We start from the raw sequence: 12,450 nt of genomic DNA, 5'->3' as shown, positions 1-12,450 counted from the left end.
CATTTGCTGCCTGAGCATTTGGTTTGTTTCTTCAAAAACCTACTGTGTGTGTGTGTGTGTGTGTGTGTGTGTGTGTGTGTGTGTGTGTGTGTGTGTGTGTGTGTGTGTGTGTGTGTGTGTGTGTGTGTGTGTGTGTGTGTGTGTGTGTGTGTGTGTGTGTGTGTGTGTGTGTACGTGTACGTGTACGCGCACCAGAAATAACTTAAAGATGTTTTCTCATCTATGACAGGGATTGTGAAAAACAAATCGTTACTGAGTTGCTTTTGTAGTTTAGGCAGTGCTGTAGAATATTTCTACTGTCATTCTGTATTTAGTTCAACTCCAGAAAATAAATCTTAAATATTTTCACTTTAAAGGCAGACTTGCAGTTGGCAATCTAGACCAAGTTCTAACAGCTAAATAGTTGTTTGGAAGAAAAATTTATGTATTTTTATCTGTGCCAAGCAGGCATTGCAATCTAGCCAACATATTTTTTTGAGTGCATAACAACTAATTGTTCTATTTCACGTTGCGGCCATTGATCTTTAGAATGCAAACTGAATCCAGATGAATGGCTGTTTACTTGGGGAAGTGCTTTGTTAATTGCTACCCTCTTAGTTTGTTACACATATAGATTGGTCTGTGTATGTGAGAGAACAGAGGAGAGAGAAGGAGGAAGAGAAACTGTTAAGCAGTCGTTCAAACAAGTTGTATTTCTTTCCTTTCTGAAGACACAGCCCATAACTGGAAACCTGAGTTATCAGAATCAGCTTTAATATCACTGGCATATGTTGTGAAATTTGTTGTTTTGCGGCAGTATTACATTGCAATATATAATAAAAAAACAATGAATTACAGTAAGTGCAAGTACTGTATATATTAGATAGTTACACCAGTAGTGCAAAAAGTGTAGTGAGATAGTGTTCATGGGTTCAATGTTCATTCAGAAATTTGAATGCAGAGGGCAAGAGCTGGTGCTGAATCGTTGAGTATGTGCCTTCAGGCTCTGGTACCTCCTCCTCGATGGTAGCAATGAGAAGAGGGCATGTACTGGGCGATGAGTGGCCGTGATGATGGATGCCACTTAACCTGAAGCATCACTCCTTCAAGATGTCCTGGATGCGATGGAGGCTAGTGCCCATGATGGAGCTGTCTGTGTTTCTGCAGCTTTTTTTGATCCCCTGCAGTTGCCCCCATCCCCCATATCAGACGATGATACACCCAGTTATCCATGGCATTGTAAATTGTAAAGCAAAGACTCACGTTAACCATCATGACATCTATTCTAAGTTCTGCATTTCTGGTTCAGTGTGCTAAATGTAGGTCCTTCCTTCTATCCATGACACCTAGTTGAGGAAATAGTTATTCCTTTTACAAATGTAACACATCATCTGAAGTGAAACAGAGAATTAAAGCTGTCACAAGGTTAGTTGGTGAGACTGGGTAATATCAGGTATGGCTTGTGGCTTGGGTAATATCATATTTAGGAAACAATTTTGTCTGATTTTCACATAGCATGACTGGCAATTTTCGTTTAGATCAAAGGATTTTGGGGTAATGCCTAGAATTCTTGATATGCAGAACGGATTGATTGATTTAATTAGGAGTTGGCATTATATCTAGAATTATATCTTTGGCAACTATATCTGTTCTGTAAAGCAAACTAGTAAACCATTGAGGACCAACATGAAGTTTTTCAAAGTAAGTCTTTGTTTTCAACAGGACCATCCTCCTCTCATAATGAATTGAAATAATTGAAGGTACCGTCACTCACAACTATTTTCTCATTTTATTGTCTCATTTTCAGAATATAAAATTTATTGAAGTAGGATTTTTTGAGCTAATCTACAGAACATTGTGTGTCATGTCAAATCAAAAGAAAAATCCCAAAACCTGTCAACAATTTACTAAAAATTAAAAACCAAAATTGTGAGGCTGAACAAGTATTCATCCCTTTTGTAATTACGATGCTAACTTCCCCCAAGTGCAATGCTGTATGTTGCCTTACCAACTCGCCCAATTTGTTGATATAGAAAATTGGAGGATCATTTGTTTTCAATGAATTCATAAGAATAAATACCCCTCTCTCTGTAAGATTCAGCAGTAAGGTAGATTTTCAACAGACCAAACCAAAATGAAGACAAAGGAACATTCAAGACAAGTCAGGGAAATGATAATAGAGAAAAACAGATCTGAGGAAGGGTACAAGACCATCTCAATGGGTATGAGTCCTCGGAGTCCATTGCGAAAAAGTGGAAAAATATGAAACCATTGCTTAGGTCAGGCTACCCCTGTAACCTTAGTCACCAGAGAAGAATGGCACTTGTAGGAGAGGCTGCTGTGAAGCTAAGTCACTCTAACTGAGCGGCAGAAGGAAGTGGCTACAACTGGAGATGAAGTTCATTGCTCCACAATCTTTAAGACTTTGCACAAAAAGGCGATTTATGTAGGAGTGGCAAAGAAGAAGCCCTGGCTAAAAATAAGCATATCTTTGCCCATATAGACTTTGCAAAGCATCACTTAGAAGCTACTGTAAAGATGTGGAAGAAGATCTTGTGGTTGGATGAGACTAAAGTGGAACTTTTTAGCCTCAACACTACGCCGTATGTGAGGTGTGCATCAGCCAGGTAAAGTACGGAAGAGGTAGCATCATGCTATGGGAATGCTTTTCAGCAGCAGAGACTGTTAATCTGGTCAAGAATGATGAGAAAATGATTGCTCCTAAATACCAAGAGATCCTGGACAAAAACCTGGTAGTCTCTGCCAGAAAGCTTAAACTGGGGAGGAAATTCATCTTTCAGCAGGACAACGAGCCAAAGCATACTGCCAAAGCAACCATGGAGTGGCTTCAAGTGAAGAAAATGGATGTCCTTGAGTGGCCCAGTAAGAGTTCTGACCTTAACCCAATCAAATGTCTCTGGCAAGACCTGAAGATTGCTGTCCACTGCCGCTCTCCAACTAACCTGGCACAGCATGAGCAATTTGTAAGGAGGAATAGGCCAGTCTTGCTCTGTCACACTGTGCAAAGGTAATAGAGGCTTTTAGAAAAAGACTACTGAATGTAACAGCTGCGAGATGTGGTCAAACTATATACTGAACAAAGGAGGATGAATATTTTTGAACTGCAGGCATGTCAGTTTTAAATTTTTAGTTTTTCTGCTTTATAATTTCCCTTGTTTTTTGGACTCTACCTTGAAAAACAGGAGCATGTGACTCACAAATAAAAATTCTCAGTTAAATGGATCAAAATCTCTGGTTGTAATACTCATTTATATGAGCAAAGAGTTGGGGGCTGAATATTTTTACAAGATACTGTGTATCTTAAATTCAATTTGGAACAGCATGTACCAAATTATATTTTTAAGTTTGTAGAAAAAAGTGAATACTTCGAATGGACTTTTGGCAGAGAATAATACATCTTACTTTTAAAAAAAATCTACTTTATTATCATCCATTATACTTTATCATTGAAGATATTATAAAACATAATGTGTGCTTAGTAAAACTAGTTCCATTTTATGATTTAGTTTCCATATATTCACTGAAAGCCAAGAGATCATTCAACCTTTGTAATCATGTCTTCCATTTATTAGAACCTGTCTACTTTTTTAAACTGGCTATGACTTGAATCGCATGAGTCAGATTTGAGCCCATGAGGAGTCATCTCAGTTCAAAATGCTTCATTGCATTTTAAACAAACTTGGAAAATGTTGCTTTGTTCTTACTCTCTCCTGCAAATGGACTGAGTAGATGTGTTCCTATGTATGTGTCCAATAATGTACTCAAACAGGCCAGCAGGTTTTATTGCAAAGCAAACAGAACCAGCCATAAAAGTGTATTGCTCTAGTGTTGCCTTCAAGTTGTCACATTTCACGAAGTGAAGTACTGTTAGATAATAACTTTGTGCTACAATGTTGGAAGCCAGTGGTAAGAAAGGCCTATACTTCATGAGGCTTAAATTTTTTTAATGTTTACTTTACGTAATCTTGGAAGTGAATGAGTCGTTATGCAAAACTATGTCTTTAAGCATTTGGTTAGTATTTTAAACAGGTATCTCACATTTTCAGCCCTGTTAAAAATAATTAACTACAATTATTATATGCAGTTAGCAAATTTCATAATTTTATTTAAATCAAACTAAAGGCATAATACTGGAATAACTCAGTATTGGACCTACACAATTTAGTGGTAACCTCAAATTATCCTCAAAATTAAAAGAAGATCACCTTGCATTTATGTCGTGTATTCTGCTAACTCCAAGTAATGGCACTTTTGTAGAAAGTGAAAAATTTTTGAAGTTTATTTGCTCAAGTGACAAAGGGAAAATGAGACATCCAATGTGTAAAGAACAAGATCCCAAAGTCATTATTACCTGTGCGATCACATAATTTGTTGTAGAAGACACGGGAGTCTACAGGTTCTTTATTATGGGGCAGTGAATATGGTATTGAGGAAGCTCAGTGAGTCAGGCAGCATCTGCGGAAAGAAATGTACAGTCAACGTTTCAGCTTGAGACCATTTGTCTGTTCTGTGCGTGTGTGTGTGTCTCTGTCTCTAGACGGAAGTGTCTCAACCCAAAATGTCATCTATTCTAGACCCTATGGCATTTCTCTGGGTTCAGCAAAGCCAAGTCAGTTTTCTGGCAGGGATTAGCGGAGTCAATTACCAAAAGTTAGGGGGCAGAGGGAATGATTCTCGAGGGCTGGGAGTCAGAGGTGTCAGTTGCCAAGTAGTGGGAATCAGAGTTAGGAACTCTCAAAGGGGCCATTTCAAGTTTTTCAAACCCTTGTCAGCCCCTGCCATTTGTAATTTTTTGCAGTGAGGTGGCTTCATACAGATTGGGCTAAATGCCATGGTAATTATGCAGAGTAATTTTTAGAGAAGTAAGTACCTTCTTTCACTGAGCCATCTGAGATATTGGGACCAAATTTTAATTTAAGCAGCACTTTTTATCAAAGAGTTTTGCTTAATAGAGTTTTAACTAGTGGGCTGGTCACCCTAACGATCAGTGTCTGGTGTTTGTTTTATCTTGTGTGTCTTCTGGTATATACAGGGCTCTCCTCTTTCAATATGACCATTCAAGTTGTTGTCAACTGGTTAGCAAAGCCTTAGTGATCAATTGGCAAGGGAATCACAGTGAACGATCCCTCTGAAAAATGGAGAGGGGGTAAAGGTGAGCTTAGTAATAGGATCCCATTGAAGATGGCAAAAGTTGTACACAATGATGTACTGGATGCGGAAGTCAAAGGAATGGCAGGTGAGGCAGAGAACTCTATCCCAATTAAAGAGACAGCAAGATGGGGTGAAATGAGGGAGAGCAGTGTCAATAATGGAGAAAGGGAAATCCTGTTGTTTGAAGAAGGACATCTCAGATGTTCTGGAGAGGAAAGCCTCATCCTGAGAACAGATGCAGTGGAGCTGAGGGAGTGAGAAAAGGGAATGGCATTTTTACAAATGACAGGGTGGGAAGAGGTATAGTCAAAAGAACTGTGAGAGTCAGTTGGCTTATGAAATATTTCAGTAGACAGTCTGTCTCCAGAGATGGAAACAGAAAGATTAAGAAAGGGGAGAGAAATGAACCAAGTGAAATTAAGAACAGGATGGAAGTTGGAAGCAGAGATGATGAGCTCAGCATGGATGCATGAAGCAGCACTAATGCAGTTGACAATATAGTGCAGAAAGAGTTGGGGAGTGTTACGAAAATTTATATTACACTGGAAGAGTTGTAAGTAAATGACTGTAAAATACATTAACATATCAAAGATGATCAAAGCACATTATAGGTTCAGTATAATATGGATTATATCAATCGGTGACAATAATTGGATATTATTGCAAAAAGTTCTGTTTGTATGCTACCCAGGCACCCATTCCATATGTACGTACTGTAAGATAGTACAAAAAAAATGCAGAGTATAATGTTAGAGTTACAGAGAAAGTGCAGTACAGGTAAACAAATAAATTGCAAGGTCTTGACAAGGTAACTTCAGAGATCAAAAGTTCATCTTTATTTTAAAGAAGATCCATCAAAGAGTCTTACAACAGCAGGATAGATAAAGATTAAAGATTAGATCTATTTGTAATGCGTACATTGAAACACAATAAGATATGTCATTTGCATCATTGACCAACACAGTTTGAGGGTGCACTGTGGCAGCCCGCAAGTGCTGCTGTGCTTCTGGCATACCCACAACTTAATAACTCTAACCTGTACAGTTTTGTAACATGGAAGGAAACCGGAGCACACGGAGGAAACCCACATGGTTATGGAGAGAACATTCAAACTCCTTATGGCAGTGACAGGAATCGAATCCTTATCTTACAGCTGGCTCATAAAGCGTGACGCTAACCCCCATGCTGCCGTACCGTCCTGTTGCCCTTGAACAGGGTGATGAGTATTCTCTGGCCAATGGGAGGAGGGAGAAGACAGAATGACCTGAGGTGGGAGGGCCTCTGATTACTTTGGATGTTTTCCCAGGGCAGCAGGAAATGTAGACAGAATTGATGGATTTCAGGCTGATTGCAATGATTGACTGAGCTGCATTCACAACTGTCAATAATTTCTTGCTGTCATGGGCAAAGCAGTTGCCATATCATGCTGGATAGGATAATTTCTATGGTGCATCTATATGAATCTGAATCAATTAAGATCTCTCCCTGCTTGAGTGCTATACTTTATTCAGTCTTTATCTAGGTCTTACAACTTTATGCATTTTTTACTGTACACACATATTGGATACTTCAACCTGATTGAAGTTATAAAAGTTAAAAGTAAAGTTAAAACTAAAGTGTTGGAAAAACTCAGTAGGTCAGACAGCATATGGAGAACGAAAAACAGTTAATGTTTCAGGTCAAAAGCTTTGATTTCTGATGATGGATCATTGATTTTAAATATTAACTTTTTTCTCTCTCTCTGACATACTGAATATTTCCAGAACTTTGCTTCTATTTGAGATTTCCAACATTTGTAGATTTTTTGTTTTGCAAGCCAATTTTCTAGCCTCCTTCCTGACTCCATTGCATCTCCTTTTGGTAACAATACAGATCCATCAACGTTCACTTAGAAATGAGGAGCTTCTTCCTTCATTGGTTCGGCCTCGATCATACTGATCATTAGCTGATGGTTCCATAGAGAGCCATGGCCAAATGCAAGGCATGGGTCGGCTCATCTTATTTATTGAAAGACAGAAAGACAGAATTCTTGTGCCATAATGTCTAGCTGTTGTTATTTTGGCTGTCAAATTCGGTGGTAAACTGCAAAGTCCTAAGCTCAGTGGCCTGATGAATTTCCCATTCAGCCATAGCTTCTTAAATAACCCAGTTCAATTTACTTGAATGAGTCAGATGGCTTGTTTATTTTTCTTAATCTTTGTTGATAAATGATTTTAATTTAGAGAATTTTTGATTACATTTATTGTCATTTTTATAAATGTTACTTGGTTAAATAGATTATAATAGATTATGTGATTATCTGAGGCTTTTTAAACCGTTTAAACAGTTTGAACAGACTTGCTACAGGAAGTGCGGCTGCATGAAAAAGGCAGAGGTGAGTGTGGGTGGCAGATCGGACCTGATCCATGATTTACACTTTTTGATGAAACATAAAAGCTAACTCATTGGAACTGCATAAGTATTTGGTGTTGCTTTCCTGGCAATTACTGATTTCTGCATATCCTTTCTGATTCCAAAGATTTCCAGAAGATGACTAGTCACTAATATTTTAAACTTTAAAAATTTATTGCCCATGAATGTAGCCATGTAATTAATGTATCTGAAATAACTTGTAAAGCAGCCTTCAAGCTATTAAGATTGCTTATTCACTGCATGGTTAATTCAGAAATATGCCTCATCGCAGGCTTGACCAAACATTATTACAGATAGCTCAACAATGGTGCCTAAAATGGCGATAGAGTTACGGTTCACCAAGCCACACCCTTTGTCTACAATTAATTGATGGTGTTGATCTCTGAATTGTCTGTGCCACAGTGGGAAAGTGAGTGATGTATGGGGAGGCAGACAGCAGAGAGATCTGGTGAGTGCACCTGGCTGAGTGTCAATCCGCACATTCCTTGGACCTAGCTGGTAAGGGTGCCGCAGAGGAATTTGTGGAGTGTATCGGGGATTGTTTCTGAGAGCAGCATGTACCCAGAAAGAAGCTGTTTTACATTTGGTTATGTGTAATGAGGTAGGAATAATAAGAGATCTTGTGGTTAAAGAACCCCCAGGGAGTAGTGACCACAATATGCTGGAATTCCAGATGCAGCTTGGACCCTGGTCCAAATCCTGACTTAAATAAGGGCAATTACAAAGGTATGAGGGTAGAGTTATTTAGTGTGGATAAATAAACTGTGAGATATGTTGGTGGATGAGCAGCAGGAACAGATACTTAACCAACTACTTCAGGACACCTTTATCCATATTAAAAAGGAAAGATTGACAATCTAGGGTAAGGATTATGTTAATTCAAAAATTCGTACATACCAACTGGCAAAAACTTGTGGAAGATCAGTGGACTAGGATTTTTTTTCAGGAAACAACAGCAAAAGACTTCAAGGTTAAAAATATGGAAGAAAATTGATTATGAAAGTTTGCAAGTAAAATCAAAACCAACAATAAATGTTTCTATGGATATACAACAGCTGGCTGGTGGCGTAGTGGCATCAGTGCTGGACTTTGGGGCGAGAAGTCCCAAGTTCAAATCCGGCCGGCTCCCTTGCACACTCTCCATCAGTGCTAGGTTAAGAGCTGATGATCTTAACTAGCTAGGGGGCAAAAGTTTAAGGGTAACACGAGGGGGAATTTCTTTACTGAGCTTCCAGTAGAAGTGGTAGAGGCAGGTTCAGTAAAATTGGATTGGTATATGGACAGGAAAGGAATGGAGAGTTATGGGCTCAGTGCAGGCCTTTGGGACTAGGTGAGTGTAAGCGTCGGCATGGATTAGAAGGCCTGTTTCCGTGCTGTAATTGTTATATGGTTAAAAAAAACTCACCCGGCAGAAGGCAAAGGCAAACCACTGCTGTAACTTGCCACGTACATGATTTCCCAATATGTCAGAGCGGCGTGGAGGGAAATCATCCACCAACTGGAAATTACAGATGTGGGATTAAAAAAAAGGATATACAGCGGATTCATGTTAATTGGGCCATCAGATAATCAGGGCAACCATTTATTTGGGACTGCTCTTAAAAACAAAAACTAATCATGAACATAGCTGGGATTCCTTTCCTTTATTTGGGACACTATGCCACTTAATTGGGGCAGGGGACTGTTGCCAAACAGGTTCTAACTAGCATCAGTCACGTGAATGTGTTAGGCACAACACTGTACCTTGAGCGGACAGTTTATAAATAGTGTCAGTTGTGTGTGTTTGCTTCTTTTTCACTGGGAGTTGGCAAGAAATAAGCCTTAAGACAATTCAGAGCTGTATTGCTTACTGTGGTTTCAAGCATTCAGGCTTGGATCAGCCAGAAATGGCAGGAGTGAAACTGAAATTATTTCACTAAATTCAGGTAGTTAGGAACTATGAGTAAATTGAAGGTATCTACAAACATCTTGAATGTTACAATGAAAACGATGGTTTGGAGGATGCAATCGTGGACAGCATTGTATGAGATTGTCTATTATCTACACTATGTGTCTACGCTGATTTTGTTCATTTACAGTCTAAAGAGCATAAAGCTTATGAATTCCTCCGTCCATAAGCATTAGGAACTAATGCATGGTTTTACAATATTGCAGTAGTATTGTTAGTTTTGTAATTTGTTCTGTATTAAATTTAAATGCATAATTTGTTACTCAGTTTGTCTTTCTTCTATCTGTATAACTATTTCTATGAAAGTTTGGCTAACTGAGGCCAAAATGTACTGGTCCTGATGTGTCCCAATTAACCAGAATCTATATTATATAAAATAAGGAGAGAGCCAGTTTATGTGTAAGATCCTTAGAGGCTGAGACAGAACTTCATAACATAAAACATAGATATGTTAAACAGATACTTTGCATCAATCTTCATTGCAGAGAACACTGCAAATATCCCAAAGGTAACAGATTGGCTAATTTCAAATAACATGGAACAATTTTCCTATCATGATTGGGATTGGTACAACTTAATGGAGCAACTAACTGAACTAAAGGCGGAAAAGTCACCAGGATCCAGTGGCCTGCATCCAATGTGGCCATAGAGTTGATAGATCCATTGGATTATGATTTTCAAAACTTACTGAGTTTCAGGGGAGTATTGGTGGATTTGAAAACAACAAATGTGCCTCCCTTTTTCAAGAAAGAGAAGGCAACAAGAAATAGGAATCTATAGGCCAGTTAGTTTTACCTAAACAATGAATGGAGAAATGGCTGACCATTTGGAAAAGAACATGATCAAATCAATCAATGTGATTTTATGAAAACTTTGAATGTTTGAATGTATGAATGTTTGGCTCTTTGCTTGGAATCTTTCAGGATAAAACACGAAGGGGTTATGTAGATGTATTTTTTGGATTTATAAAAGACATTTTGACAATGTGTGACATAAGTTTGGTCTTGCTGTTAGGGGATGTGTGTTAACAAGGGCTGAAGACAGATTATCACACAGATGACTAAGAAACATAATAAATTGTGGGCTTTTTCAAGCTGGAATGATGTAACTAGTAGATCAGCTTTTGGCCCTCCGTTTGCATTTATATTAATAACCCAGGGGAGAGACAGAGTATAAAGTATTCAAATTTGCCGATGAGATGAAAATAGCAAATGGTGTGAGGATATTATCACTTTGCAGCTGGATAAGGATAGACTGAGTGAGTGGAAAAATTGTAAATGGAGATTAATGTGGTGAAGTGTGAGATTGTGCGTTTTATTAGGAGGAGTTAAGGCAGTGGAAAGAGATTGGAAATGCATGAAGTACAGGGGGATTTAACTGTTCTTAAGCTTGAATGGCAAAAACACAGCAGGTGGATGCAGTGAGTAGGAAGATTTGCAAATGGCTTATCGCTATCCTAGCAAGTCGTTGGAGCTGAGAAATAGGGATGTACTGTATTAATAGTACATGATGATGGTGGTGCCTAGAATACTGTACACTCTTTTGGTCTGTTATGCAAAGAAATGGTGACATTGAAGATAGTACAAAAGGCGTCCACCAGGCTATGTGTGATGAGAATCCTATCATGAGACACTAGATAGATTTGTCCTGTATTCTTTGAGTTGAGAAGAATGAGTGGATCTTAATTTATCACATAACCTCCAAAGGCGACATGAGTTGCTGGATACTGAGCTGTTTCCATAAGGGCATATGGTTGTGAGATAAAAATACAGAAACTTAAAATTAGGTTGCATAGAGTTTCTTCTCATAGAGGGTAGTGGGTCACTTAGGTTGTGGAGGCTAGTTCATTGGAGTTATTTAAAGTGGAGTCAGAAAGATTGTGGAATTGATGATTAAGGAGAATTGGCACAGAATAGGAGTTGAGGCGAGAGATAGGTCAGCATTATTTTTGAATGGCGGGTCAGGCATGAGGGGCCCATTTGTCTAATCCCACATTCAAATAGTGAATTTCATTTCTACTTTCAAGGTCACTTAATCAGTGGATAGTTAATGATTTCAATATAAGTTTAAAAACATTATCTATGAGTCAATATTTAAAATAGCATATTTTGTAATAACTTGCAAGTACTGAAAGAAAGATGACCATCGAGACTGTTGACTTAACCATACCAGAGAAGAATACTGGCAATTTGTTCACAATTAATTGTTTTATTGCTGACTAAGGAGCCTTTCGGGTGAGCTTGACATTGGAACCGGGTGGGATTATGTTTGGGAAATGGGTTCTCTTTCCCACAGTTAGATTTGCCGATATGAGAACTGACAGTGACACCGAAGTTGATTCTGGTGAGAGTCTGGTTTCCATGTGATATTTGGTTGAGCAGAACCTGGTTTCTGTACACAAATCTCAGGGGATGTTTTAGTGGATGGGACAAAATAAAGTTATCAGGTTGGTCACTTGCTAAAAGTTCAAGTTCAAAGTAAATTTATTATCAAAGTACATATATGAGGTTCATTTTCTTCCAGGCATTCATAGTAGATTTTAAAAAGTACAGTAGAATCAATGAAAAACTACACACAAAGATGGGCAAAAAACCTATGTGCATAAGAAGACAATGAAATTATTAATAAAAGAACAAATATTAATAATAAATAAGTAACATTGAGAACGTGAATTACACAGCCCTTGAAAGTGCATCAATAGGTTGTGGAACAGTTCACTGTTGAGGTGAGTTAAATTAGCCTTGCTGGTTCATGAGTTTGATGGTTGAAGGGTAATAGTTGTTCCAGAACCTGGTGGTGTGGGATCTAAGGCTCCTGTATGTCCTTCACAAGAAGAGCAAGAAGAGAGTGTGGCCTGGATGGTGGGGGTCCTTGATGATAGTGCTGCTTTCCTGCAACAGCACCCGTTGTGCTCAATCGCAGGGAGGGCATTACCCAAG

At 38.5% G+C, this 12,450-nt stretch overlaps 1 protein-coding gene across 7 annotated transcripts in view; it reads left to right on the top strand.

Moving 5' to 3' along the window:
- LOC132377797 (ERC protein 2) overlaps positions 1-12,450 on the top strand; it is a 782,782-nt gene that overhangs the window by 532,132 nt on the left and 238,200 nt on the right. The gene's annotated exons all lie outside the window — the stretch shown is intronic.

Source organism: Hypanus sabinus, chromosome 19 (assembly GCF_030144855.1).
Source record: "Hypanus sabinus isolate sHypSab1 chromosome 19, sHypSab1.hap1, whole genome shotgun sequence".
In the NCBI taxonomy this organism is placed as follows: domain Eukaryota; kingdom Metazoa; phylum Chordata; class Chondrichthyes; order Myliobatiformes; family Dasyatidae; genus Hypanus; species Hypanus sabinus.
This window is presented reverse-complemented; position numbering and strand designations above follow the sequence as displayed.